This window comes from Pan troglodytes, chromosome 4 (genome assembly GCF_028858775.2).
Source record: "Pan troglodytes isolate AG18354 chromosome 4, NHGRI_mPanTro3-v2.0_pri, whole genome shotgun sequence".
Taxonomy (NCBI): Eukaryota; Metazoa; Chordata; class Mammalia; order Primates; family Hominidae; genus Pan; species Pan troglodytes.
The window spans coordinates 116,338,555-116,364,082 of NC_072402.2; the positions used below are offsets into that span (position 1 = coordinate 116,338,555).

At 37.4% G+C, this 25,528-nt stretch overlaps 1 long non-coding RNA gene across 1 annotated transcript in view; it reads left to right on the forward strand.

Moving 5' to 3' along the window:
- LOC134810023 (uncharacterized) overlaps nt 1–17,061 on the forward strand; it is a 33,425-nt gene extending 16,364 nt beyond the window's left edge. The window contains exons 4-5 of the long non-coding RNA XR_010157091.1: nt 1,689–1,747; nt 16,820–17,061. This is a non-coding gene — a long non-coding RNA (uncharacterized LOC134810023). The remainder of the gene's footprint in view (nt 1–1,688; nt 1,748–16,819) is intronic.
- The last annotated feature ends 8,467 nt before the right edge of the window (nt 17,062–25,528 follow it).

Below are 25,528 nucleotides of genomic sequence, written 5' to 3' on the forward strand. Positions count from 1 at the left end.
TATTATTTAAAAAATATTTTTGCACAAAATACATTGTTATATGTGGTTTTGTCCAAACCCTTTAACTTTTCCACTTTCCCTGAAAGAAAAGTTAGACGTGAAATCATTTCCCAGTGCATATTTATCAGAAAGTTTCATGCCTAAATGATATAATCCAATATCTAGAGTCATTACTTTGAGAAAAATATTGATTTTAACTGTAAATGCTTAACATTAAAAACATTAATAAGGGTTTAAAATTTATTCATTTGACTATCATGATCTGATTAACCACAGCTCTAAAAAACACTTAATTGTATGTTTCTGGGTTTTGGGTTTTTTTTTTTGGTTTTTGGTTTTTGGTTTTTGGTTTTTTTTGAGACAGAGTCTCACTCTGTTGCCCAGGCTGGAGTGCAGTGGCATGATCTCAGCTAACTGCAACCTCCACCTCCCAGGTTCAAGCAATTTTCCTGCCTCAGCCTCCCGAGTAGCTAGGATTACAGGCGCCCACCACCACTCCCAGCTAATTTTTTGTATTTTTAGTAGAGATGGGGTTTCACTATGTTGGCCAGGCTGGTCTCGGACTCCTGACCTCAAGTGATCCACCAGCCTCGGCCTCCCAAAGTGCTGGGATTACAGGCCTGAGTCACCACGTCCAGACTTAATCATATGTATTTTAACTCATGGCACCTAATTCTGCTATTAGATTTAAAGACATGTCTATAATGCAAAAATATCAGCCTAGATACATGTGCACTAGCCCCTACTGACATTTTCAACTGGCAAGTCGTCAAAATAAGGCCCTTCCAAGGATTCAGAGTCCCATCAAGCATATCTGCATCAAGCATCAATGCCACAGCAGGCATTAGGATCATGCATCTGGGTTCTCCTCCTATTTTAGATGCTCAACAGGCCACACCAATGCAACATAACCTAAACTTCATGTGCCCTTTCCTCCCAAATCTCCTCAACCTCCATCTGCTCTGTTATCATTAGCTCTCATGGCCATGGTAGAAACCTGTCAGATATGCTTCCCCTTCCCATCACTGGGTACCTAGCTTAACGAGGTAGAACTCACAAGTCACCAGTTCCTAAGGGTTATTTTTCCCTAAGAGCCCCCAAACTCAGCTTCCCTTGTCCTGATCTACCTTTGCTCAGATACTTGTAATTTCTACATGAATTTCTACAGCAAAGACCTCCCTGAGTTCGGGCTTATACTAATTGGTATACACACAGAATATTTTTCTTGTTGTTGTTGAGACGGAGTCTTGCTCTGTCGCCAGGCTGGAGTGGAGTGGCAGGATCTTGGCTCGCTGCAACCTCCACCTCTCAGGTTCAAGCGATTCTCATGCCTCAGCCTCCCAAGTAGCTGGGACTACAGGTGCCTGCCACCACACCCAGCTAATTTTTGTATTTTTAGTAGAGATGGGGTCTCACCATGTTGGCCAGGATGGTCTTGATCTCTTGACCTCGTGATCGGCCCACCTCGGCCTCCCAAAGTGCTGGGGATTACAGGCGAATGATATTTCTTTTTGTAGAAAATATTATGAAACTAACAGTTGCACAGTATTGAAAACACCTGTGTAGCACAGAAGACATGTGAGGAAAAGTGAGTCTCCAACTCACCACACTTCAGCCCGCTTACTAGAGGCCATTACTTCTGTATCCATGAGAAAGTTCACACATGTTTTCTTTCTCTTTTAATACAGATGCAAACAAAATGTTTAACTTGGCCTTTCTGGTCTTCACCTCTCTTGGGACTGCTCAGGTAAGTGCAGGTCCAACGATCAGAACAGCCACTCCTTCAAAATGCACTTACGGTGCCCCTTGCCACTGGTCAACGATCTTACAAAAGTCATCTTCCTCCTGGACATGAAACAGCTTTAACTGAAGTGGTGAGAATGGCCTCCTGCCTCAGGTTTAAGAAGAGAGCACATAGAGGTGGAAGGTTTTTTCCTAGAGAGGTAATTTAGCTTATGGATTAAGTACACAGACTCTAATTTGGACAATTCAGGTTGGGTTCCTGCTTGTATCACTAATACACTTTGTGATCTTCAGCACAGACTAACGCAGGCAGAGGTTATAATCTCTTGTGTGCCTTTGTTTCTTGTCGGCACACTAGGAATGATAACAATAGTATCTACTTCATAGATGGATATAATGATTTAAAGAGTTAATATTTGTTATTTGCTAATAACAACGCCTGGTGTATACTAAGTATTATTAAAACGTCTGTCATGTAAAACTTAAAGTAGTCTGTGGAATGCATTATATAAACACATACCCTGACTCAATGTGTTCCCACTCAGCTTTCTTACAACTCCTCCTCCACATCCTATCTTTGTAAGTAGTGGAACCACATGCAAAGATCACAACTTACCAAATTAATCATTTCACGTTGTGGGTAAAATTTCAGTTTAAATCTTCAGTATTTGGATTTCAAATTAGGTGTATGATTAAGCATTAATGGTGTGTGATGATAGTTAACCTTAAAATGAGAAATATTTTTACAAAGAAATCTTTATTCCTTGTGAGCCAGTGAAAAATTATTTATTATGTATTAAATTTTTGCTGCTGCACAGCAACAGCAGATTGATGAGCTGTTGCGGGCTGAATTATTCTCCAGGTTAAAGGTGACTTTTGGTTGTATTAATCACCTAGTGTAAAATTAAAGTAGACATGAGAGAGCCTTGCTTCTGACAACCCCCTGCACAGCCCTGCCCAGCCCAGCCCAGGCCAGCTTACTCGTTGTGAAAGCCGGTTCTTTTCCTGAAATGTTGGGTAAACCAAGGTCCCACTAAGATTGTCTTCCTTCATCCTGTACTGTCCATCAAGGTTCCTCATTTACACCGACTTTAAGTTTGAATAAAAAATTAGATTGAAGTTTAAAATGTCATTTTCAGCCAAAGAAAAGCCAACTTATCATTCTGAAAATTCCTCATGTAAAGAACGCTCCTCTCAGGAGCACAGCTCCATGCCACTGACTTGTTGTTTCTCTTCCTCCCCATCTCCTCCTCCACTTGACTCTCTTATGTGGTCACTTATCCGCAGAAATTGCTATCACCCTCACATTTTAAGTAAATTACTATTCCAGTAAAAGTGCTAAATGCTGCCTAGAAAAACTGAAGCCTGTACTTCTCCTTGGTAATGAACTGTTTTCAAAGACAAACAATATTACTTATTTTCATTTATCCAGCACTATACCAGGCTCCAAGGATACAAAAGCGAATAAGATAGAAATGGTTTGTGCCTTGACAGAGCCTACATTCTTCTGAGAGGGACAGATAAAACAAGTTATCAGTCAACAAATATAATGCTCACAAATTATGATTCAATTAAATGATAAAATCAAATGGTGTTTAAAGAAGAATCTGTACTTCAGAGCAAGCATTCTCAACCTTGGTTACCACATTAGAATCACATGAGAAGCTTTCAAAAATCCCAAGTCACATCCCAGCATGAATTATAAAATATTTGTGGGGTAGGATCAGGCACTACTTTTTAAACAATCACTTGGCTCCCAAGTGATTCTAAAATATAGCCAAGATTCAGTATCATTGTTCTACTCTTACAGAAAAATATTATAGAATTGCATACACCTAAGAGCAATCTGGTTCCTTTCTTGATTAAACTTAATTTATTATTAAATACTAGTAGGGTGACCTTAAGTGAACTATTTAGACTATAATGCTTATGTACCTATAAAAATGTAAACAACACACATGGAAGCTTTCTGGGGTGCAGTTTCTCATGGATGATTGTGTGTGATAAAACCAGTTATCTGAAGTTTCTCAGACATGTGTTCAGAGTCTTAACTAGCACTATTCAGAATGAACTACAGCCCATGGCCACCCATGCGATAGGTTACTAATATTCATTTTCATTTCAAGTCATTTCTCTTGGTTTCACATATAAGGACTACAGTGTACTGTGGTTAGCAGGGTAGAGGAAGCAGATAACTGATATGCCAAACTGATGTGCTGGAAGTAGTAAGAACACAACCCCTACCACAACTATGGGAGCCCAACCTTGGATGCCTATCAGACAATTATTACATCTTGATTAATGTAATAATCAAGCCAGGAGAGGGCAAAGCATGCCAGTACTTCCATACTTGGTTATAAAGATGACAAAAAAATAATAGAATTATTCTGGTGGATGGCGACATACATCCACAATGTGGGACTGACCACCTGAAAACAGTTGGTGTAGTTATACGGGCCACTGGATTTGGAAAATCCAGAAACAAAAATTTCTTATTCTTCCTCCTCCTGTTACTCCTTATCTCAGTGTAACCTTCAAATTTCTCCCTTCCTGAGAACAAAAATAGGTTCAATTCTCTCCGATTCAGCAATCAGACTCCAATGATATTACATCTCATTCAATGCCAAAATGGACTGGATTGGAAACAGCAACAGTACTACTGTCCCTGTACCTCAAGACGTTTACTTCAGCTGGTAGGTACAAGATGGGCAAAAGAAAACAAATACAATGATAGCATAATGACATTTCCCAAATCTCAAAATATTCTCAACTGCAATTTAGGTTTAAAATTCAGTTCTTGAATTAGTCATTTAAGTATTTGTCCCAAATCAAAAATTAGGATGGCATTCTATACTTTACCAATTTTAATTTCTCTTATTTAAATGATTATGAAATAAAGAATCTATTTTGAAAACTAATGTAATAAATATAACAGATGCAGGAGGATAGCCACCAAGTGGTTGATGCACGTACTAGTGAGGGAAAATGCAACATATTTGAGACATACATTTCAGGACATTCTCTAACTTCATCGATTTCTGTTTGGAGGATGCGCAATTGCCTCTGGGCACATATTACACAGTGAAATAGAAAGAGACAGTACCTGCCAAAAGAATTTATAATCTTCAGGAAGAAGATAAACATCCCACACTCACATACTTGTTAGTATGCATAAGCACATAACCTAATTGTATGAAAAGGATTTAATATTCTGGGTGCCAATGCTCCATCCAGTTAAGCATCAGTGAGCACGAATAAGGGAGCTCAGTTATTCAAGAAACTTTTTTGGTAACTTTCTACTAAAACCTAATGTTTATAAATTATCAGGAGGAAATGCACTATATGCCAGGGAGTTCAGTAAATATTCTAGTTGATCTTGACACCAGGCATCAGAGTACACCCAAGGACAAGTAATAATCCTTGGAAAATGTGCAGATAGCTGGATCATGTTGCTTAAAAATGGAATATCCTTTCTCAAAACAAAATGCCTCAAGGAAATTTTGTGCATATCTCAGGTCCAAACACTTTGTGCTTCAGAATCCCTTAAGCATGTGCTTCTCTCCCCTTGGTTTGGTGAGAATGCATGGTGCAGAATTCTGATATAGTCTTTGTGAATCCAGTATATGATATCATTAAAATAGCTCAGATAAATCAGTAAATTAGGAGGAAAAGGTAATTCTAATAATTTACTGAAGGCACAGAGATGTCATAACCCATGGAGATGCCATGGCATATATCCCATTGCACAGCTCCAGAGGTCACTATTTACTTGGAATTGGGAGTTCCATTCCCTCAGGACACAAGAAGAATGAGGCTTGGGAAATTGAAGAGTGGAAGCCCCAAGCTCCTACTCAAGCTCCACTTTTATCTGTTTTATATTTGGCTCATAGGTAAGATTTAAGGAAAGCCTGAAAACACTGATCAAGGTTACTTTGTGAGAAATTGAAATGGCTTAGAAAGCTGTTTTTTTTCTACTTGTGTTTTTCCTACTTATTCAAGAAAAGTAAAGAAAGGAAAAAGGCAAAACATATATTGGGCACATATATACGCCATATACCCTAGCAAAGACCAAGTGCTTTAACATGCATAATTACAGCAAAACAATCCTATGCTTTGGTTATTATCCAAATTTGCAGAATCTCAGTGAAAACTGAGATCCAGAGAGGTAAGGGAGCTACCTTGAGCACAAGCAAGGTAGTAAGCAATAGAGTAGAAAGATAAATCCAGGACTCTAAGATTTATGATCTTGCATCTATAACATCTTGCTTTCCAAGATGACAGGACTCATGGTGGCAGGGAGCGCTCTCTGTGCACTGCACAATGGCAACCTGTGGAAATTAAAATGCTGTCTTTTAGGGTTAATTTATATACCATATTATTCCAGGTTCTAGTATAGATAAATAGCAGCAGAAGCCAAATATTTAAGACAATTTCAATTTCTATCCATTAAGTAATTTTCCATAGAAATTAGGGAAACCACAATTGTCTTATTTTAGCATGAACACCCACTTACTAGGGAGAATAAGTGGAAACAGAATCCCAGGGAACCTGCAGCCGCTCCAATACAGTCCCTTCCCTACAGCGGCACTGAGATAAGGTCTTCCTTTCTGCCTTCCACCAGCCCTGCCTGGCCTTCCCTCCTCTTAGCAATGCTTCAATTCTATAATTTTGCTTCAGCGTTAAAGTGGCAAGTGAAAGCTCAGAGTGCTCAAGGATCTGTGTTTTTCTTCCATTTTAAATGAAACCTCCATAGCAGAATACTAGAGTTTCATGCCCAGTGGAGGATGCAATATTGTGAAATCACTGTTTTCTTAGGCTGTGTTTGACATTGTTCTGTATCTGCCCTATTTGATTTTTCTACACCCCCTTTATCCTGAAATCATCATTATATCCCCAAGTGGCACCAAAAGTAGAGCAACATAAAACTACTACTTGATCTACATTTAAGTAGTATCTTTTGAAGATAAAAATTCTTCAGCTTCATCAAATTTTAAGGCTTTTATTTTCTTATTGCCATTTGTCATCCCCCTTTCTCAATGCTATTCATTGGGCCAAGCCCTCTACTACATAGAAATAATAAGTGAAAAACATGGGGACAAAAGGAGACAAGAAGAGGACAGAAGGGTAGTGTTTAGGGTTGTAAGAGTGACACCTTTGTGCACAGAACCTAAAGTGGAGTGTGTTGGGGAACAAGGGGCTGTGACAGAGAGAATGTCTGGCAGCATCTGAGAATTTGGGATGCAGGGACTATCAATGTGAATAAATGCATCCAGCATACATATATAAATAAGGCAGGAACCATTGAGGGTGAAGTAAATTCAAATTTTTGAAACACCTACCTGCACCAAGTCCCAGATATACTTATCAAATCAGTGTAAACAACTCAGTAAACATTTATAAAACTAAGAAACATTTTCTCTCACACCCAAGCATCTCAATATCCTGAGTATCTAGTGGGTCCACTGTCTGACTCATTTGCTTTTTCTCCTTCCCACTAGCAGACAGAGAGCAGGTTAAACAGCTTGTTTAAATGAGGTTTGAAATTGCAAGTGAACTTTGATTATCATAGTCACTCCTTTCTCCCATTTTCGTAAATAATCAAGTTGACTGCACACAGCCATTTTAAAAATAAATTGGCATTCTTAACTACACAGCTGGCATAGATTGTTACTCACCCTCGGTTACTCTGACCTGCAAAACTGATCTATGTGAAGATGTAAAAATCTCCATATGTTACTGTGACATTCTTAAATGGTCACAGACTTGGGCTATGAAAGCACATCTAGCAATAAAGGGTCATCTTCAGCTAAAATGTTAATTCTTTTAGCAGCTGAAAAGTCTGCCCTCTTGGACATACCTCAGAGCTGAGACCTTATTACATAAGGCACAATCTCATTGGGCATGCAGAGTAAATAACCTTGTTAAGAATGTAGTGTGAAGAACTGCAGTTCAAATGGGGTCAAAGGGGGTGAACAAAGTAAGGGGAAGAGGCAGTCAAGTGTAAGACCGCTATGGGCTGTAATTTATGGTCTTTAATAATTTGGGCATGTCGAGTGTTAAGAGAACTGTTTGCTTGGCACCAGACAGGGGCTAATGAAATCACCCAATGAGGAAACCTGACTCAGGATGCTGAAAACCTGCCCCAGTGAGCTAAGGGAATGATGGTACAGGGCTCTGCAGGGTCAGCTGGCTTGCTGACCAAAGCTGTCAGAGAAGCCAGGCTTGAGGCAACTAAGAAAGAGCTTAATTATCCAGACTTTTTCATTAGAATTGGGACTAAACAGCAGGAGAAGTGTGCTGGACCACCAATTAGGTTACTTAGAAGGTTACTCAGTTTAAGATCAGAAGTAGAGGTGAGGCAGAGCCTGGAGGAGGCAAAACATCAAAGGCCCTTTTGGCCATCAGGGGGTTCCCCTTCCTACTGTGGACCAGGCCATTCCCATGACCTAACACTTCAGTAGGTCTTCATTTCTGGCACCATTGAAATTCTGGCCTTCTCTCTCAGAGAAGAATGTCATAACCCATGATACCCACTGAACTTTAGTCAGTGCAATTTTAAGATATTTTACTGCACATTGAGTTTTACTGCCAAATGCTATTATTATTACAATTCTCTTTTTAAGAAAACCACACTATAACAAAAGCATGTTTTTCTAACAGCTGCCCTCATCAGAGCTCACAGAACGAACGTCAGTGGCAGGATCACTCAAGAAGACATTTGAAGCAGAAAATATTCATTCTGGCTCCCACTTCATTTATGTTCCCAGAGAAACCCTTCTCCACACTCTGAATACATCCTGAATCTCTAACAATAAAAGCCTGAATCATTAAGCATGCTAGCACTAGCCTATGCCCTAAGTCACTCAATCACTATGGAAAATTTGGTATATGACAGAATTTAAGAGAATTTTAGCCACTCGACTATTAAGATCTTTTTTTTAACTGTAGTGTTAACTACAGACACTAGTTGGCTAAATACTCTAAACCTGAAATATAGAAACTATATTTAAAATACACAGACACTACCTGAAGTAGACAAACTCCATACCTGAAATACCTAAAGAATCCTAGCCAAGAATAATCCCAGAACCTTACGTCCTCACTTTCGTGTCTTTGTTTGGAAGATATATTCATATTTACCTACAAAACTTTCCAAGATTTTTTGATCTCCTGCTTCCGGCCATGAAGAAGTTGGCAGAAGAAAATAAATTAAATTTGTTTGAGTTCATTGTAGATTCTGGATATTAGCCCTTTGTCAGATGAGTAGATTGCAAAAATTTTCTCCCATTCTGTAGGTTGCCTGTTCACTCTGATGGTAGTTTCTTTTGCTGTGCAGAAGCTCTTTAGTTTAATTAGATCCCATTTGTCAATTTTGGCTTTTGTTGCCATTGCTTTTGGTGTTTTAGACATGAAGTCCTTGCCCATGCCTATGTCCTGAATGGTATTGCCTAGGTTTTCTTCTAGGGTTTTTATGGTTTCAGGTCTAACATTTAAGTCTTTCATCCATCTTGAATTAATTTTTGTATAAGGTGTAAGGAAGGGATCCAGTTTCAGCTTTCTACATATGGCTAGCCAGTTTTCCCAGCATCATTTATTAAATAGGGAATCCTTTCCCCATTTCTTGTTTTTGTCAGGTTTGTCAAAGATCAGATAGTTGTTGATATGCAGCATTATTTCTGAGGGCTCTGTTCTGTTCCATTGGTCTATATCTCTGTTTTGGTACCAGTACCATGCTGTTTTGGTTACTGTAGCCTTGTAGTATAGTTTGAAGTCAGGTAGCATGATGCCTCCAGCTTTGTTCTTTTGGCTTAGGATTGACTTGGCAATGCAGGCTCTTTCTTGGTTCCATATGAACTTCAAAGTAGTTTTTTCCAATTCTGTGAAGAAAGTCATTCGTAGCTTGATGGAGATGGCATTGAATCTATAAATTACCTTAGGCAGTATGTCCATTTTCACGATATTGATTCTTCCTACCCATGAGCATGGAATGTTCTTCCATTTGTTTGTATCCTCTTTTATTTCATTGAGCAGTGGTTTGTAGTTCTCCTTGAAGAGGTCCTTCATATCCCTTGTAAGTTGGATTCCTAGGTATTTTATTCTCTTTGAAGCAATGGTGAATGGGAGCTCACTCATGATTTGGCTGTTGGTCTGTTATTGGCGTATAAGAATGCTTGTGATTTTTGCACATGATTTTGTATCCTGAGACTTTGCTGAAGTTGCCTATCAGCTTAAGGAAACTTTGGGCTGAGACAATGGGGTTTTCTAAATATACAATCATGTCATCTGCAAACACGGATGATTTGAATTCCTCTTTTCCTAACTGAACACCTTTTATTTCTTTCTCCTACCTGATTGCCCTGGCCAGAACTTCCAACACTATGTTGAATAGGAGTAGTGAGAGAGGGCATCCCTGTCTTGTGCCAGTTTTCAAAGGGAATGCTTCCAGTTTTTGCCCATTCAGTATGATATTGGCTGTGGGTTTGTCATAGATAGCGCTTATTATTTTGAGATACTTCCCATCAATACCTAATTTATTGAGAGCTTATGAGAAAAAAACAACCCCATCAAAAAGTGGGCGAAGGATATGAACAGACACTTCTCAAAAGAAGACATTTATGCAGCCAAAAGACACATGAAACAATGCTCATCATCACTGGCCATCAGAGAAATGCAAATCAAAACCACAATGAGATACCATCTCACACCTGTTAGAATGGCGATCATTAAAAAGTCAGGAAACAACAGGTGCTGGAGAGGATGTGGAGAAATGGGAACACTTTTACACTGTTGGTGAGACTGTAAACTAGTTCAACCATTGTGGAAATCAGTGTGGCGATTCCTCAGGGATCTAGAACTAGAAATGCCATTTGACCCAGCAATCCCATTACTGGGTATATACCCAAAGATTATAAATCATGCTGCTATAAAGACACATGCACATGTATGTTTACTGCGGCACTATTCACAATAGCAAAGACTTGGAACCAAGCCAAATGTCCAACAATGATAGACTGGATTAAGAAAATGTGGCCCATATACACCATGGAATACTATGCAGCTATAAAAAATGATGAGTTCATGTCCTTTGTAGGGACATGGATGAAGCTGGAAACCATCATTCTCAGCAAACTATCGCAAGGACAAAAAAACCAAACATCGCATGTTCTCACTCATAGGTGGGAATTGAACAATGAGAACACATGGACACAGGAAGGGGAACATCACACATTGGGACCTGTTGTAGGGTGGGGGAGTGGGGAGGGATAGCATTAGGAGATACACCTAATGTTAAGTGACGAGTTAATGGGTGCAGCACACCAACATGGCACATGTATACATATGTAACTAACCTGCACGTTGTGCACATGTACCCTAAAACTTAAAGTATAATAAAAAAAGAAAATTAATTACCTATTTGACATTAAATATATTTTAATAGCTTTGAGAATTTATACTGTAAGCATTTTAAATTGACAAATATTTATTTTTGCAACAGTACTTAATAAGTAAAAATATGTATTTTAATATATATATTAGCATTCGAATAAATGTTTTTCTTTCCATTTTTACACTTCTGTGTTAGTATTTCATACTTCAAACCCAAGGTCATAAGTCTTGCTGTTGTGTTAATATATTCTGTGTTAAAACATTCTCTGTTTTAAAATAGGTATGTATGTATGTGTGTATATATTTATATGCATATACACATATATTCCTTTCTTTGTTATGAGATGTTTTTTCTTTCAGCTTAAATACATTTTTATTTCAGTGTTGGTTTGAGGGGAAAAAGCTAAATCTACACTGTTTCAGTACAACTTAACGGTAGAATAGAATATGGATAAGAAAGAACTTAAATAATTTTATCCTTTCATTACAATTTATTGTCTTGGTATTTGTTGGGGTTGGGAATGGGGAGGGGTGGTGGTCTGTCCTCTGCATCATGGCAGCTTTCCTTCCAAACAGAAAATGAGCAGGCATGAAATGCAGCCTGACCCAGGATAATAGCTCAGGATAATACATGCTACTTGGTGGATTAATAATTTATAAGATTTTTTCCATCTTTGCTTGGAATACAAATGAACATATTCTTGTCTCATTTAAAGTGATTCCTCACTCGGGGCTAAAGAGATGCTTAACACCTTAAATTTTATGGTCTTTGCTTTTCTGATCATATTACCCAGGAAATAAGCTAAACAACTGGAGTGCTTGGCAAGAGAGTCATATTCCACATCCCAACAACATATAAATAATCTCCATTTACATAAAAGTCCCAAAAGGTTAGAAGGTACAGCTTCACCATCACATACACACACACACACACACACACACACACCCCATGTCAAGATGACATTTTTCAGCAAAGATTTCCATTCCACATTAAATGTGTGTATTTGTGTGTGTGCACATGTACTTTGCATAACAGCAATTTCATGTTTCCAAATGCTATATTCATGTTTTCTGCCAGCCAGCAGGATAGTCCCCTGATGAAATTCTGGTGTGGCAGGAAGGGAGGTGGTGCCTGCCCACAAGAGCACAACAAAAGTCTAGAGCCTGTATTTTGTGCTGTAAGTTGACCTAGAGAGAAAACATTTTGTTGTGGACAGATACCTTTGAATACATCATTAGAGATAATTATATTCCCCCTTTAGGCAAGCGTTGAGGTTAATCTACAAATATAGACTGCCTCTTGATTTCTATTAATTTGGTTTGCTCTTTGATGATGTTGATTAACAACATTCATTTTAATGAGGGAATATCCCTCCTGCAGGCCCCTTCCTTTCTTACTTTGCCTGGTATTGGTGCAGTCACTGTTACAGAATGCAATGACATCATAACTTCTGTGACTAGGAATAATTCCATATATAAGTAGAGTCAAAGATAACTAAAATCACTGTAATACTTAAGAGATTTTTGTGTTCAAATATTTTTGTTAAAAATAAACATACTACTTTTTAATGAAATAAAATAAAAATATTGTTTGTGTTACCTGAAAAGAAAGAAGGCTTTTTAAAGGCATTAATGAAAACATACGGGCAGAGAGCAGAAAGAAAAGATGTTTAAGACCAAATAAAAATTGAATTCCTATAATCATGTAGCAAGAATGAAACTTAAGCCCCAGGCTCTCAGAGATCCGAGAAAAAGGCTGAGGGTTTCAAGGTGTAATCCCAGTTGAGAAGATATTCATCTAAACTTGTAACTACCTAGGGTAATGAATGCAACCTCAAACACCCATCAAAAGGCAACTATCAGGAGCCAACAGTTTTTTCTTACAACTGGTCTTACACACACAGACACATGCTCTCACACTCACATAGTGTCCCAAATGTATTTGTAGCTGTGCTCTTTGAATCATTCACCATTTTCCCTAGTCCTTGCATCTAAAGGACATACAAGAAAAACATTCTAACTCTGTGATTTCCAATATTACAGTCAAATTCTGAGAAAATTTCATCTAAAATAAACAGCGGTATGTTATACCTAGCTATTCTTTTTGCAAAAATTAGATTTTTTGAGCTATAATGTTGGAGAGAGCTATAGAAGCTTATTTGGAGCTTACTGTGGTCTTGCATTTTAATTTGAAAAGGAGAATAACAACAGAATCAGTTGAAAACCAATTAAAATTAATTTTTTTAAACTTCAGTAAAAATCTCTAGTACAAGATACATTTAAAAAAATCAGATTCAATGCCATCCCCATCAAGCTACCAATGACTTTCTTCACAGAATTGGAAAAAACTACTTTAAAGTTCATATGGAACCAAAAGAGAGCCCGCATCGCCAAGTCAATCCTAAGCCAAAAGAACAAAGCTGGAGGCATCACACTACCTGACTTCAAACTATACTACAAGGCTACAGCAACCAAAACAGCATGGTACTGGTACCAAAACAGAAATATAGATCAATGGAACAGAACAGAGCCCTCAGAAATAATGCCACTTACCTACAACTATCTGATCTTTGACAAACCTGAGAAAAACAAGCAATGGGGAAAGGATTCCCTATTTAATAAATGGTGCTGGGAAAACTGGCTAGCCATATGTAGAAAGCTGAAACTGGATCCCTTCCTTACACCTTATACAAAAATCAATTCAAGATGGATTAAAGATTTAAACGTTAGACCTAAAACCATAAAAACCCTAGAAGAAAACCTAGGCATTACCATTCAGGACATAGGCGTGGGCAAGGACTTCATGTCCAAAACACCAAAAGCAATGGCAACAAAAGCCAAAATTGACAAATGGGATCTAATTAAACTAAAGAGCTTCTGCACAGCAAAAGAAACTACCATCAGAGTGAATAGGCAACCTACAACATGGGAGAAAATTTTCACAACCTACTCATCTGACAAAGGGCTAATATCCAGAATCTACAGTGAACTCAAACAAATTTACAAGAAAAAAACAAACAACCCCATCAAAAAGTGGGCGAAGGACATGAACAGACACTTCTCAAAAGACATTTATGCAGCCAAAAAACACATGAAAAAATGCTCATCATCACTGGCCAACAGAGAAATGCAAATCAAAACCACTATGAGATATCATCTCACACCAGTTAGAATGGCAATCATTAAAAAGTCAGGAAACAACAGGTGCTGGAGAGGATGTGGAGAAATAGGAACACTTTTACACTGTTGGTGGGACTGTAAACTATTTCAACCATTGTGGAAGTCAGTGTGGCAATTCCTCAGGGATCTACAACTAGAAATACCGTTTGACCCAGCCATCCCATTACTGGGTATATACCCAAATGACTATAAATCATGCTGCTATAAAGACACATGCACACGTATGTTTATTGTGGCATTATTCACAATAGCAAAGACTTGGAACCAACCCATATGTCCAACAATGATAGACTGGATTAAGAAAATGTGGCACATATACACCATGGAATACTATGCAGCCATAAAAAATGATGAGTTCATATCCTTTGTAGGGACATGGATGAAATTGGAAACCATCATTCTCAGTAAACTATCATAAGAACAAAAAACCAAACACCGCATATTCTCACTCATAGGTGGGAACTGAACAATGAGATCACATGGACACAGGAAGGGGAATATCACACTCTGGGGACTGTGGTGGGGAGGGGGGAGGGGGGAGGGATAGCATTGGGAGATATACCTAATGCTAGATGACGAGTTAGTGGGTGCAGCGCACCAGCATGGCACATGTATACATATGTAACTAACCTGCACAATGTGCACATGTACCCTAAAACTTAAAGTATAATTAAAAAAAAAAAAGAAAGAAAAAAAAATAAAAAATAAAAATAAAAATAAAAAAATAAAAATAAAATAAAAAATCATCCTCCCTAAACTGCCAAAAACTAGTCAGAAAATATATTGGAATAATAACTCATATTTACAACAGCAATAAAAAACATGATACCTGGCCAGTCACAGTGGCTCACTCCTGTAATCCCAGCACTTTGGAAGGCCGAGGCAGGTGGATCATGAGGTCAGGAGATCAAGACCATCCTGGCCAACATGGTGAAACTCCGTCTCTACTAAAAATACAAAAAAATTAGCCGGGCGTGATGGCGCACGCCTGTAGGCCCAGCTACGCAGGAGGCTGAGGCAGGAGAATTCCTTTAACTAGGGAGACAGAGGCTGCAGGGAGCCGAGATCATGCCACTGCACTCCACCCTGGGCAACAGAGTGAGACTCCATCTCAAAAAAAACAAAAACAAATAAACAAACAAAAATGATACCTAGAAATAATTGAAAGATCAAATGTGTATAATTTACATGATGAAAAACAGAGTTTTCAAAAAATATAAAAAGGGAAGACAAAAAATAAGAAGAAATTCTATTTTCTTGGGGAAAAAAAGGCTTAGTCTTATAAAGACGTCAATTCTTTCCAAATCAATTTATAAATTTTGAGTGATTTAGATTAAAATTTAAATGAGGGATTTACTTTTACTGGAACTTGGCAAAAATGTTTAAATTATCTGGAAGAATAAATAGGCAAATATAAATAAAAAGAAAGCTGATAAAGAATAAAAATGAAGAAACTAGTTCAATCAGACCCAAAAACATATTATAAGGGTACAATAATTAAATCTGCAAACAATATTGAGAATCAATAGCATAGAGACAAACCCGAATGTGTAGAGTTGCCTAACAGAAATGTAATATGAGCCATACATAAGTTAAAATTTTGTAATAATAACATTTTTAAAGTAAAAGTGAAATAACATGTTTATGTTATTTACATATCATATAAATATATCATATATTCATATCATATATCATATCATATAAAAAATATATATTTACATATCAATATAATATATATCAATAGAGTATATTATGTGTCATTATATAACATATATCATGTTGATATACTGACAAATTATCATGTCAACATGTTATAAACACCAAAAATTATTGAGATGAGTTACATTTTGTTGTTGTTCTAAGTATTTGAAATCTACCATATGTATTTTAAACTCACAGCACACCTCAGTTTGGTCTAGCCATATTTCACATGCTCAACAACCAAGTACTGCTAGCAACTACTCTACAGTGCAAGTATAAAGAAAATTAATACATGATAAAAGAAGTACAATAAGTTCAGTAAGTTATATTAAAGCAATTTTCTCCTTTGATTGAAAAGAGAAAAAATAAAAGTTTAGCTATTACACATATCTCAAACAATAAACAGTATAAGCTCAAAGGAGATAAGAGTTAAATGCTTTAAAAAGTCAAAACTTTAAGACTCAAAAACAATGTAAGTCGTTCTTTGCCAAATCTCTACAGAGGGAAAAAAAACTCCAGCATTAAAAGCAACATAATTCTCAAAACATGTAGTCAATAGATTTGATGATGTAAAATTTCAAAACTTTTTCATATCTGAAGTCAAAAGACAACTGATAAGATGAAATGTTTGCTAAAAATATGACAAACAGGATTTTAATCTTTTTGAATAGCTCATGTAAAACCCACCTCACTAGTAATCCCAGAAATGTATATTTAAACAAGGCTATTTAATGTTCCTTTCTTCCTCAGCCATCGCTAATGCCAGTGTGTCTTCTTCATCTCTTTTCATTTTTCTCCTCTTTGATAGAACCATTGTGGGTGTGGCGATGCTTAGCAGGTACTCTGACATCATATCTTCTGCCATGTGGAAGAATTCTGTGTATAAACGGACTCAAAAATAACTACAATTATTGTAATACCTGAATTATTTAGTGCTCAAAGAATTTCAAGAGAGGCAAAGAAAGAGGCAGAAAGAACCATGGCATACCTGAGTTGAAAGAACCTGGGACATCTAAGAAACAATGAAGGAATGAAAATAAACCTGCTACATAAAGGCAAGGTACTTCTGTTTTCCAAATCCTCACAACTACAGGTATCAAAGGTGACCTCAAATGTTCAGCTGCTGCAATGGTATATAACAACAAATAATACAAACAATAATGATCAAAGAAATAATTTTTAACACCAATGTTTGCAACAGTGAAAGAAAAGCATGAGTAAGACATAGGACCCAGCCCACTCAAATCATAATGAATGTTGCAACTGTTCACACAGTATCTACTACGTGCCTGGTGCTACCTAATCTAATTCCCACAATAAATCTATGATGTAGGTATTGCAAATACTCTCATTTTACAAACAGGGCATCTGAGGTACAGAGTGTTAAGTAACATTTTTAGGAACACGTTGTTAATAAACTATGGATTAATTACTATCCTGCCCATAGAAGACTTAACCACATTCTAAAAAGCAGACTAAACTTTAGCGAATTAAATATTTAACGAAAGCTTATTATGTAAGCATATTGGTTTTAAAGAGGCCCAATTTATGACACAATTGAGCTTTATTTTATATGCTAAAGTAATATTTGTGATACTGTGGAATTCTTTACATATGCCAAGCTAAGAAGTGCATTAAAATGATTTTATAAGATTTAGAACAGGCTTTACTATGTAAGTTTTTGTAGAGGTTTATAGTTGTTCTGCTTTTTCCTCGAGGATTGTGATGGCTTATATAAGTGGCCAAGTCTTTGATCACTAGTATCACTGGAATAATTAATAGATTTTCATTTCCCCATTTGCTCCAGGGAAAGGGGAACAGGAAAGATGACCTTATTAGGGAAGAGAATGTGATATGGAGAATATCCCATCAAACAAGAAGGGGAGGGGGAGGTGAAAAGGCTATTTCCTTCCAGCCCCTGTGGATTTGGAAAATAGGGGGAAGGAAGCAAAGAAAGGAGGCAGTGAGGCCAGGCCTTCCTGACCACATTCTCCAGACTCAAATCAGAGAGAACACTTTTGTTAATTAGGTTTAAGAGAAAACACAAAGGAGAGAGGAGCTGTGGCCACATTCCCATTTGTGACTAAGAGCAGACTGCTTTGTAAAACACATGAGCCCACACTGCGTCCTGCTGCTCTAGATGGAGAGTGACAGCTTTGTGTGAATGAGGAACCCCAGCCACCCTGGGCTCCTGTGTGACATCAAAGAGCCTGGATAGTCTCACAAACTGCGGGGTTGGAGAGTGGGGGTCAAGGATAGTCAATCTCTGGAGCCTACCTGAGGTTTTGTCTTGATGGAGTAACATGACCCTGTGACTCTGGGCTAGAAAGTAAGTTACTCAGCCTGGAGACTGAAAGGAGCCACAATCAGACCTCAGGCAGAGGGCAAGAGCCAGCAACGATGAAGCTGGAGTTGGGTGAGGCTGATAGAATCCATCAGGAATTCACCAGCCATAGAGTGAGGATCAAATGGCACACCTGGAAAACAGGGACAACCTCAGAAACCAGAGGCCCAGAGGAAAGGAGAAAGCCCTAGAAGCATGGGTCTCAGGCCACCCTTATCTCTGTCACTTTTAAAGCTTCCACATTCTACCCCAAATGCCCTACACCGACTCCATCTTGGAGACAAGTCTGGAAGGGGAAGAATATCTGAAAGTTGTTAGCACTTACCTGAAAGAGACTGAGTTACCACTGTTTTAAATTTTTGAAAAGGACTATAATTTTTATGTTGGATTAAATTTTACTTGCCTTCATGTATTCAGCAGGGAAGAGCTCAGGAGAAAGAAGAAATGTACAGAAAAAAAATAAGCTATATTTGGTATGTGTGTGATTTGAATGTTCTTGTTAATTCAATTCAGTATTTCCTGTGGCAAAATGGGATCTGCCTTACAAAGGGACCCACTTTATAAAGGCATTTTCTCAGATTGTCATGTTGTGGCAGAGAAAAGGAGAGAAAGAGAGTGAAAGACAAAGACAGAGAAATAGACACACACAGAAAGAGAGAGAGAATGAGAGAGACCCTGCTTTGGCATTAAAGTTTCTTTGTAGAGAAATCTGCCATGACTTAAAGTATTGCCTATTTCTTAATATGTGCCAAGCACTGTTTTAAATACTTTCAAGAATGAACTCATTAAATTCTCATAATTACACCATGAGGGAGAATTTATACCCTCCATTTTACAGATTCAAAAAGTGATGTCTGGAAAGATTAAGCTACTCATTGTACAGCTGGTATGTAGCAAAGCTCCATGGTTTATACTCTTATAATCTACTCTATGTGCCTTCTTTAGTAAAATAAGTCATTTCTAGGCTAAATCTGTCCACTTCTCCACTCTACCTCTGTTAGCTAGGGGTTGCTCATCAAAGATGAGCCTTCACCTTTCAGTGGGCCCACTCCTCTGACAGACCTCTCCCTTGAGCTTCAGGACCTCACTGAGGGATGTTTCCACTTGAATGTGCCATCAACACATCCAACTTGGCAGGCTGCAAGATCAACACAGCCTCATCATCCCAGAGTCACTCTTATTTTTGTGTTCTCCATTTCTAATTGGCACCAGCATCTTCTCAAGCCATACCCAGAATTAATCCTAGAACCATCCTTGGTTTCTCATCCTCTACATCTAATCTGTTATCAGGTCCTATAGAATCAACCTCTCTCTAACCTCTCACATTCTGACTCATCTCGCCTTTCAGCTCAACTTAAGGGTTAAGAATATGGGCTCTAGAACTGGAACTAGTTAAAATCCTGACTCCACTCCTTCCTAGATATATGACCTCGAGTGATTCATTTAACCTGCCATTGCCTTAGCTTCTCCATCTGTAAAATAAGAATAAATAACAGTACGGTAGTTCCCCCTTAGCCACAGCGGATATGTTCCAAGACCCCCAGCGGATGCCTGAAACTGCAGATTGTACTAAAGCCCACTGCCATCAATCGGAACACGTTTCTGTTCATGTCTTCCATCCACAAATTTAATGATTTTTCTGTGTTTACTCAGCACTTATCACACACTATGGCTGTAACTTTTTTAGTTTGAACTCTGATAAGAAAACTGGCATGCATTTTCTTTCCTTCTTTACCATTTCACAGATAGATTTGTTCTTATAGATATTAGCCACCTCAGCATACAATATTTTTTCTTTCTTTAAGTTGAGAACTTTCATCTTTTCACTTAAAGGAGGTACTTTATGGATTCTCTGTGGCATATCTGAATTTCTGGCATCACTATTCTTGTACCTTGGGATTATTAAGTAAATCAAGGTTGCTTGAACACAAGCACTGTGATACCACAATAGTCGATCTTATAACCAGGACAGCTAATGGGCAGGGAACATAGATGGTGAATATTTGCTGATATAGGGACGATTCATGTCTCAGGTGGGACAGAACGGGATGACACAAGATTTCATCACCCTATTCAGAATGGCATGCCATTGAAGATATATGAATGTTTAACTTACGAATTTTCCATTTAATTTTTTTTAGGCCATGATTGACACAGTAAAGTAAAACCGCAGACAAGGGGACTACTGTACCTATTGCTCAGGGTTGATGTAAGAATTAAATTTATGCCTGAAAGCACTTGGAACAGTGCCTTTTACATAATAAATGTAAGTTTTTATCACTCTTGTTCATGTTCTTTTTTATCACCACCATGGTGCTATGACAGGTTCAGTCTCTCTTTACCTTTCACTTGAGCAAATTATAGCACACTCATAGCTACTTCCAAAGTCCTCCTTCCAACCCCATTTCTCCAATCCAAGCTGCATATGCTAAACCAAAGCAGAGATTTGATGGTGTCACTCTATAAATCCTCAGCATTAGCAAGATAAAGGACAAACCCTTCAGTACAGCATTCAAGGTTCTCCATAACTTAGCCTGTTCTATTATTTGTATCTCCCATCCCTCTTGTGTTGTGCTGTAGCTCTACTGAATTACTCACAGCTTGCTGAAAAGAGCATATATTATTTGGTTTAGTGATTTTGTTCACACTCCTGCCTCTGCCTGTGATATGGTTTGGCTGTGTCCCCACCCAAATCTCATCTTGAATTGTAGCTCCCATAATTCCCACATGTTGTGGGAGGCACCTGGTGGGAGATAACTGAATCATGGGGGCTGTTTCCCCAAAACTATTCTCGTGGTAGTAAATAAGTCTCACAAGATCTGATAGTTTTAGAAGGGGAAACCCTTTTCACTTGGCTCTCATTCTCTGTCTTACCTGCCACCATGTAAGATATGCCTTTCACCTTCTGCCATGATTGTGAGGCCTCCCCAGCCACGTGGAACTGTGAGTCCATTAAACCTCTTCTTTTTTATAAAGCACCTAGTCTCTGGTATATCTTTATCAGCAGTGTGTAAAGGGACTACTACGGCCTGAAATATCTTCTTCCAACTCAGTCCTTATCTCAGCACACCTAGAAATCTCCCTAGTTAACTTATGAGCTGAGTTTTGAAAGATATTTCCTCTATTAAGAATTTCCTGTTACTTCCCCCAACACCCATTTCCTCTTCCTAATTCAGAAAGAAAACTACTTTTTGTGTCATACGCCATACTCCATACACAGTACTTAACTTAGACCTAGCCAACTAAGGTTTCTGAGCCAGGCCCAGTACTATTCTGTCTTTTATTTGACTGTGATCTTCCCCATGGAGCAAGGAATCCAAAAGGAAAAACAAGGACTTGAGCAACACAGAACTAGAAACCTGTGTCTCCCCTACCTTGTAGACCCAATAACTTGGGTCTCAGAATTCTCTGCTTGGTGGTCCTGATCCCTCTTCCAGAGCCTGCAAAGGCCTCTTTTCATCTGACTCCCAAGGGTCCCATACTATCAACATACTCATCCCTCAGCCACAGGGATCAAAAAGGGCTAATTATTTGGACTAAGGGGGTAGAAGAGGAATAAAATTAAGCATGAAATTTGAAGTGTCTATATATGGATGCAAGGTTCTACGTGGTGTAGGATGGAGCTAGGGATGAGAGGAGAATGTAGTGGGAGGGTGGAGGCACCATCTGTTCTCTTTTCTTAAAAATGATAGGGTAGTATAATTATATACCTGGCTGTATAATTTCTGTCAGAGAATCTATAAATATTTCTTGTTAACCAAACTTATAAACATTTCCACAACTTAAATGTATTAATATAGTCCTATCTTATTTCACATTCAAACTTAAAAAAACAGCACAGTTCATTCTCATTTTCATGCTAGCTATGTTCTATAAAGTGTCATGAACAGTAAATTAGAGTACACTGAACCACTGCTCCTAGAGGAAATACAGGATTAGGTTCCTGTGAGCCTCTGGTTACCTTTCCATCAACTGATCAATGCATAGCCTTGTTTTAAGCAGAAACACATAGCCTATAATTTTATTTTCTCTCCTTTCTTTGCATATAAGTTATACTTCTTTTGAAACATTTTTTAGTGGTTGCCCTAGAGTTTGCAATATGCATTTAAAGCTATCCCAAGTCCACTTTCAAATAACATTATAGTGCTTCATAGGTAGTGTGAGCACTTTATAATAACAAATTAATCCTAATTCTTCCCTCCTGCTGTTATTCATTTTACTTATATGTAGGCATACATAAGCATATATATGTGTATATATATATATATGTAATTTAATATACTGTGGCTACTCCTGTTTTGAACAAACTTACCTGTTAGATCAAATAACAATAAGAAAAATAAAGGTTTTTATTTGCCTCCACTTATTCCTTCTTTAATGTTCATATTTTCCTTATATTTCTGACGTAGAACATTTTCCTTATTTCTAAAGGACTTCTTTTTAACATTTCTGGCAAGGTAGGTCTACTGGCAACAAATTTGCTCCATTTTTGTTTGTCTGAGAAAGTCTTTATTTCTCCTCTTTTGAAGAATTATTTTGCAGGGAACAGAATTCTAGGTGGGAGTTTTTTTCTCAGCATTGTAAATATTTCACTTCACTCTCTTCTTATTTGCAGGTCTGAGAAGCTGGATGAAATTCTTATGTTTGCTCCTTAATAAATAAGGTGGTTTTATTTCCTCTGGATTCCCTCAAGATTTTTTCTTTAACTTTTTGTTGTTTGAAAACAACTTCTCTAGGCATAGTTTTCTTTGCATATATCTTGCTTATTGTTGTCTGAGCTTCCTACATCTGTGGCTTGGTGTCTGACATTAATTTGGGGGAAACTCCCAGTTGTCATTATTCAAATATTTCTTCTATTTTTTTTCTTTCTCTTCTTTGAGTATCCTCATTATGTGTATTTACACCTTTTGTAGTTGTCCCACAGTTCCTGAATATTCTGTTCCTATTATTTTTAGTCATTATTTTCTTTGCTTTTCAGTTTTGGAGGTTTGTACTGATACATATTCAAGCTCAGAGATTCTTTTCTCGGCCTTATCTAGTCTACCAATAAGCCTATCAAAAGCATTCTTCAAGAAGTTCTTGATACAGGAATTAGACAAAAGAATGAAATAAAGGGCATCCAAACTGGAAAGAAAGAAATCAAATTATCTTCATTTATAGATTATATGATCTTACATTTGGAAAAACCTAAAGATTCTTTCAAAAAAAAAATAACTATTAGAACTGATAAATTCAGTAAGGTTACAGGATACAAAATTTACATAGAAAAATCAGTAGTATTTCTATATGACAACAATGAGCAATCTGAAAAAGAAATCAAGAAAGCAATCCCAATTATAATAGCTGCAAATGAAATTAAATACCTAGGAATTAACCAAAGAAGTGAAAGGTCTCTGCAGTGAAAACTATAAAACATTGATGCAAGAAATTGAAGAGTACACACACAAAGAAAGAAAATATATTCCATGTCCATGAAATGGAAGAATCGATATTGTTAAAATGTTCATACTGCCCAAAGAAATCTACAGACTCTATACAATCCCTATCAAAATACAAATGACATTCTTCACAGAAATACAAAAAGCAATCTTATAATTTATACGAAATCACAAAAGACCCAGAGTAGCCAAAGCTATCTTGAGCAAAAATAACAAAACTGGAGGAATCACATTATCTGACTTGAAATTATACTACAGAGCTATAGTAACCAAAACAGCATGCTACTGGCATAAAAGCAGACGCAGAGACCAATGGAACACAATGGAGAATCCAGAAGCCAATCCATACATCTACAGTGAACTCATTTTTGACAAAACTGCCAAGAACACACACTGGGAAAAGAACGTGCACTCTTCAATAAATGGTTCTGGGAAAACTGGATATCTATATGCCAAAGAATGAAAATAGACTTCTCTCACCATATACAAAAATCAAATGAAAATGGATTAAAGACTTAAATCTAAGACCTCAGACTATGAAATTAGTAAAACAATACTTTCAGGAAAATCTCCAGGACATTGGCCTGGGCAAAAATTTCTTGAGCAAAACCCCACAAGCACAGGCAACCGAAACAAAAATGGACAAATGGGATCACATCAAGTGGAAAAGCTTCTGTATAGCAAAGAATACAATCAACAAAGTGAAGAGACAACCCACAGAACAAAAGAAAATATCTGAAAACTACCTATCTCTCAAGGAATCTATAATCAGAATATATAAGGAGCTGAAACAACTCTATAGGAAAAAAAATCTAATAATCTGATTTAAAATGAATAAAAGATCTGAATAGACATTTTCAAAAAAACACATATGAATAGCAAACAGGTATGTAAAAAAGTGTTCAACATCATTGATCATCAGAGAAATGCAAGTCAAAACTACAATGAGATGTCATCTTACCCCAGCTAAAGTGGCTTTTTTCTAAAAGACAGGCAATTAAAAGCAACTGAAAAAAATAAAACATTTGCACCAGCCTAATAAATGCCAGAGAGAATGTGGAGAAAAGGGAACCCTTTACATTGTTGGTGGGAATGTAAACTAGTATAACCACTATGGAGAAAAATTTGGAGGTTCCTCAAAACACTAAAAATAGAGCTAATATGTGATCTAGCAATCCCTGTGCTAGGTATATACCCAAAAGAAGGGAAAGCAGTATATCAAAGAGTTATCTGCACTCTCTTGTTTATTGCAGCAGTTTTCACAATAACCAAGATTTTGAAGCAACATAAGTGTTCATCGATAGATGAATTGATAAGGAAAATGTGGTATGTATACGCAATGGAGTACTATTCAGCCATAAAAGAAATGAGATCCTGTAATTTGCAACAACATGGATAGAACTGGAAGTCATTATGTTAAGTGAAATAATCCAAGCATAAAACCAGAAACTTCATGTGCTCTCACTTGTTTGTGGGAGCTATAGACTAAAACAATTGAACTCATGGAGATAGAGAGTAGAAGGATGGTTAGCAGACGCTGGAAAGGGTTGCCAGGGGTGAGGAAAAAGTGATGATGGTTAGTGGGTACAAAAAGTAATCAGAACAAAATGAATAACATTTAGTATTTGATAGCACAACAGGATGGCTATAGTCAATAATAATTAAATTATACATTTAAAAATAACTGAAAGAGTATAATTGAATTGTCATACAGAGGATAAATGCTTGAGTTGAT